Below are 6,000 nucleotides of genomic sequence, written 5' to 3'. Positions count from 1 at the left end.
TATTGAAAATGAATTGACGGCTGCTCAAATTGTTATATTTTTACTTTAAAATGCATGACTTGTGATTATTATTCCAAGCTGGAAATTCCTTTGCTACACAGTTGTGGGCGCCGAAAACTGAGTTGATTCTTGACATCACCTTCCTATTCCCTTCTCCGTTGGTCCCACTCTTTCACATTTTCGAGATATTTAAGAAGAAAAAAGCACACGCACGTATGGGGGATTGCGTGCGCGTATTTCAAAACTGCAAATTCAAAGCCAAAAACCACCCTTAAATTGACTTAGTCCCCTCAAGCCAACATTACGTCGACTGGAGGCTTTCTCGGGCGGACCACAGCAAGTTCACTGGCTATGGACCTGTCCCAGGAATCACTGTTGCGACTCTTCCAGCCAGACGTCGGGCACCGCTATTTGGGGAATCTTCGTCAGAGAGGGCTGGTGACATAAATGACACCCTAACAGGCGAATCTGCGCTCCATATTCTGATCGCATTACATATAATCATGGCATTTGAGCGAGTCTAGGACGGTCGTCTCCTTAATTTGGGGCTTGAAAAACTGAATATTAAAAAATAACTTCAGTTCATACGGAGTACGTGCGGCTGATTAACAACTAGAATTCCCAGAAGAAATTAACTGTTTAAATCTTTTTTTAACACTTTTTATAGACATACAAAAAACATGTGGCCTTGACTATAACCGATAGCTTTGAAGTCTCAAGGAAATTTCAGAAAAGGCTGTAGAAAGATTAAATAAAAAATGTGAATACGATCTCAAAGTCTTGCAATGCAAATGATTTTTCGTTATTTTAATGTTTGTTTTTTTATATAAGAACATTTTGACAAGGAATTACCACCACCGGTGACACAGAAGGTGTAAAATTAATCATAAACGTTATTTCATGCAGCTTTTAGGGCATCGCAAACACTCTCTGTTTACTTAGGAATCACCTACTGTAACTTGATTTGAAACGTTCTTCGCATTAGACTTCATTTCGCATTTATGTGTCTTTAACGTCGAGATGTGAATAAGTCTAATCCTAAGAGTGGAAGAGTGCGCTAAAAAAATATACTGTATATCTCTTGTGTTTTTTGTTTTTGCTCCGTTCCCTTCTGAAGTCCTTAAAAATGATGGTCTGCCTTCGCAAGAATTCTTCCAAGCTGCGAATTCCTTTGGTAGGCTGAATTTTTAAAGTGTGAGCTCTGAAGAGCGAGTTGATCTCAGGGAGTTAGTTGATCCCGAGGAGTGACGTCACCTTTCCATTCCCCTCTCTGTTTCTGTCTCCAGCTCTCACAGTCTGCTTGACTCTCGGCAGGAGAGACTGTGTCTCAGCTATAGTACATCGAAGTACACATTTTTCAGCACATTTGGTTATGAAGACAAAACACGCACGCATACGGGAAATACCTGCTGCCTTCGTTTCTGAATTCGGCTCCAGAATCATTCCTACATTCCCTGGGTTCCTTTCTTGTTCCGAAGACGAAAGACAGTCGAGTTAAAAGACATCAGAAGAGACAAAAGAAACGAGAAAGAAAACAAAAAAAAAACACACACGGTTGCTTAGATGGTGGATTATTTCTGTTCTGCTGTAACTACATTGGATGTAGCTAACCACAATACTGAAATACTGGAGAAGAGGAGAGACAAAGGTTTAGAACACACACGTTCACAATGATGTTAAGGTAAAATTCTTGATTTTAATGTAACTAATCAGTGCAATTTTTAAGTGCTGGAACTGTGTGATCTTCAGTGCTGGAAACGTGAGGCTTCTGTTATGGAATATTCTGTTACGCTGCTTGTAGCGAACGGACAGAATTGTTATGTGTTTGTTCGGTATATAGCGTATAGATTTTTTGAATAACCGAACAAAATCGTGCCTATTCGCTGTTGATGCTTGTAGCTGTCATATGTGATAGATTGCGCTGTATTCTAGGGGCGCACGCCGAGTTTATGTTGTAGGATAGTTTTAGAGTTGTTACCTGTGTGAGAACTGGATGTCCAATATGGTATGATGAGAAAACTGTTAATACATCAATGCATATGTATATACATAGAAAATGGAAAAGCAGATGTGGTTTAGTACGAGAAAGGGACTTTTCTGAAAAAATCCTCCATAATTATTTGCTTATACCCTGTAACGTGCTTTATTATTATTATTATTATTATTATTATTATTATTATTATTATTATTATTATTATTGTTGTTGTTGTTATGTTTTGTGACGAAATGGTTAACTGACAGTTGTACCTCTAAATATGATTCTAAACAGTCCAACATTTTACTCAAAATGTGCCTCTAAACTAAGTACGCATTTCGACATTTATAATAAGTCTTGAAAATATGATAATATTTGTGTGAATTGAAATCTTGGAACACAAGCACATTACTGTCTTGTAGGAATGAACAGTTTGTGACGTATGATTTCAATAGAATTTAATTTCCCTTTGGATTTACAAGGGATGAGATTCCCTGCATGTGATTACAGTTGGATATTCACCCTTTATTAAAAGTGATTTCAGGTTTTCCCGAAATATTTTCATTTAAAAATGCAACGTAGTATACAGTAGTGGCAAAAGCAGGGCTTGTCTTCAGTTTCAGAACATTCTTAAATAGCTCAACACAAACTGTGATGTACTGAATTTAGTTAAGATAATCTGTTATCTTGATGTATTGAGCGGTCTGTCAGTGCCTGTGCTTTAAAGACTTGAATTTGACATAGGATTAGACTAAGCACAGCTTTTAATTCGATGTGTCTGATATATTTAAGTAGCTTCTGCCTTGGCTAAAGACAAAATACAACTTCATGTGGAGAAACTGAAGAGTCCTTTGTGGGGGTAAAATTAGCATAGCAATGCGTATACTGTAGTAACATTCATATTAAAATCTTCGCTGGAGTATGTCGGAATTGAATGTCAGTAGTTAATATTTTGAGTAAAAAGTTTTCTTGAGGTACTGACGTACCGACAATAAAACGTGAGATCTTAAGGTTTCCTGGTATAGTCCACTCCCACGCTGTGTGGTGTCTGTTTTAAATACAATCAATAAAAATACTGCTAATAATGATGAATTAAATATGATGTTCAACCACGAGTTTCAGCATGGGCTAGTTAACATAAATGCACACAAACGGCATAAAACTGCATTGACAATGCTATTAATAATTATTAATGCCATTATCAAATCTGATATTGGCTTTTTTATATATCTGTAATGCTATCAAAGTATGAGTTATGCAGCTAGGAAATGAAGGTTGAAATGGCATTCTTCTGTATTCATATTATGTTTCAGGAACATACTGACCATTTTGTGGCAAAGCATAAAAGAATATTTTGTGAACTAAAATATCCGAAGTGGTAACAGCGGTTTGCTATCCTACAGGATCCCAGGGGCCTTCGTGAAGTACAGAACTGTTGTTTTCTGACCAGGTAGAGCTGGGATCAGACCGCGCCTGGTGTTAGTTGAACAAGTTGAGCCACTAGGGGCTTTCATACTCTGTGCTTTAACTGCAAAATAGAGATAGAGAGCAAGAACGTTACCGAGAATAATGCCACAGTGCTTAAACCTAGTGTTAGAGTAAGCTAGGAGAAATACAGCACTTCATTAAAACTGTTAAGTGAAAAATATGAACGTTAAAGCGCTCTCGGATTTTTTTTTACTGATTTAAAAATCAGCAGCTAGGTGCACTGTAAAAAGAAAACCGCTGGAAATTTTAGTAATTTTTGTATTTTAAAATACCTTTTATCATTTCATCATAGGTTGCTTTATACAATTTAAAGAATGCGAAATACGAGTGTATATTGCCGATTTTTAGTATTGAGGGTTTGGAGTTGAGGATGAGTAATTTTAGCTGGCTTCCATTCATTTTAAAAGGATTAATATACACCACTTTCATGAATAGGATAATTTTACAGCACCTCCCTGCTGCCAGTATGTGGATTATTAAAAATAAGCCACGATAAGGGCAGAATGTAATTAAATGTTTAAAGTTTAAGACAATATATTGTGTAATATAAAAGTAAATAAAGGTACATTACTTATTATTAAATGCATTTAAGATCAAGGTTTTTGCTTTTTTGCATTTTGTCTTTTTATTCTCATATTGAAGGGGACCATGTATTTTGTATTTTAAACATTTCTTTACTTTCTTTTTTGACCATGTCAGCATACATGAATTAAAAAAAAGAGAATGAGAATTGCTGCCACAGGAAATAATGATACAGTTATTTGCTAATTTGATTGTTAAGAAAGTAAAAAAAAAGAATGCTTAGGCTTTTACAGCAGTAGCATATGTGAAAGAGCTGTGAAGCAAACCACTTGCTTTGCTAGGAGTCCCTTTTCAATTTATCATACATTGCTTTATCCATTATCATCACATTGCATTGAGTGAGAAATATTCAAAGAGAACTAAAGGGAGAGACTGGCGAGGTGTTTTAAATGTCTTGTAAGTACTGTCTGTATGAATGGGTGTGGAGCAGGCTTCATTTTGCGTTCAGTCAGCAGTTTTAACATCCGTACCAAGACAACAGTAAAGGCTTTTTCATAGATTTCCAGGATTCAGATTCGATCAATTAGTAGTTTCCCAATTTGATATAGAGCAATCAGAGCTGTTTCGGTTACATTGCTTCTTAGTCAATTTCCCATTTCATAGCTGTGACAAGATGGCAATTTAAAGAAAAAACACACTAAAATGCTCTTTCATTCTTGTCCTCTACAGAAGGAATAGAGGAATGAGATCCTGGAAGCAGTTCAGTACAAAAGTGAACATTTGTTGTTGTGTTTTAGATTTTACTATCAAGAAAATGAGTAAAAGTCATAGCTACATAGATATTGAAAATATTGCAGCAATTGGTAATATAATATGTCGCTGCTTTTTTTAAAGTACAAGATTGGTATAGCAGTAAGGGTTTATTTTCCTCCTCAAATACTGCATGGAGATTTGTATGAATTTATTCATAACCATCCTTGTGTGATAGTAAATCTGTGTGAAGAACTGAAGGCAACATTCTAGTAGTTCATTTTTATGTTAGCTGTTTCAGGAAGGAATTAAATTGTGGTGTGTGTATTTTTATATTCCAGCAATTATGCTCTGTATTTAAAAATGGGTGGATGTAAGATTTAAGCAGGCTGTAGTGATGCAGTGTACCTGATGAAGTGGTCGTTTTGTTTTTATGAAAGTGAAGATGGCATGAATTTAATAGGGATTTGCACCGTATGATAATAAAAGACAAATTATGATGCTTGCTAATGAGGTGCCTAATTGTGTTCTGGTTTTTGTCTGTTTTCTTATTCTACTTTTGGCTTTGTCGGTCTCTAAAATTAAATACAGCACATCCAGCTGAATTGAGCAAATACGGTGGGACAGCCACTTCCAGTCATGGAAGACGTCAGTGTTACCCACCCAGCAGGTATTTTTTTTCTAGCACTTTGACTTTCTTTTCTGTGGCTTTTAGAAAACAGGTACTCACAAATGTGAATGTGAAACAGTAACTGGCAGTTGAGAATGAAGTCACGGTTTAAAAATATTCCTTCATAAATTTTCAATGATTTACCAAGTACGAACGGGGAAGAAAAATGGCTTCACCCTTGGGTTACTGCACCGAAAGCTTGTGAAGGATAAAGAAATGCACAAGGTTTGCTCAGACTAACATGAGGGGTTGGGGGGGTGTTTTTCTGTTATGTTTTTCATAGTCATTTTGCGATTGTAACCATCTCTTGTGATCTCTTATAATAGTCTCTTATAGTAGTTCTTTTATAATGAAATTTGAATATAGTTAAGAATTACAATCACGATCTTAAGATTATTTCCGGGATTTCTAACTTTACCTTTATAATGTCCAGTGGGTTGAAATAATTTTGAAATTTGCCCCCTTTGAAATGTTACTCAATATCACAAAATACAAAATGTAAAGGAAAGATTTTTATTTGTAGCATCTGGTTTTCTCTTCTCTGTCTCCTTGCTTATGAAAATTTGGTGGTAATGTCATCTCACTGCTGCAACCC

At 35.9% G+C, this 6,000-nt stretch overlaps 1 protein-coding gene across 4 annotated transcripts in view; it reads left to right on the top strand.

The window, feature by feature from the left end:
* Nucleotides 1-1,260: 1,260 nt before the first annotated feature.
* Nucleotides 1,261-6,000, top strand: part of ptprda (protein tyrosine phosphatase receptor type Da) — a 220,830-nt gene continuing 216,090 nt past the window's right edge. For all 4 annotated transcript variants that reach the window (XM_088913056.1, XM_088912288.1, XM_088911463.1 and 1 more), the window contains exon 1: nucleotides 1,261-1,681. The gene's annotated coding sequence lies outside the window, so the exon portion shown is untranslated. The remainder of the gene's footprint in view (nucleotides 1,682-6,000) is intronic.

The sequence above is a fragment of the Atractosteus spatula genome, chromosome 1, assembly GCF_055471065.1.
Source record: "Atractosteus spatula isolate fAtrSpa1 chromosome 1, fAtrSpa1.hap1, whole genome shotgun sequence".
In the NCBI taxonomy this organism is placed as follows: domain Eukaryota; kingdom Metazoa; phylum Chordata; class Actinopteri; order Semionotiformes; family Lepisosteidae; genus Atractosteus; species Atractosteus spatula.
The sequence above is the reverse complement of the archived record's forward strand: the minus strand, read 5'-3'. Positions and strand labels throughout refer to the sequence as shown.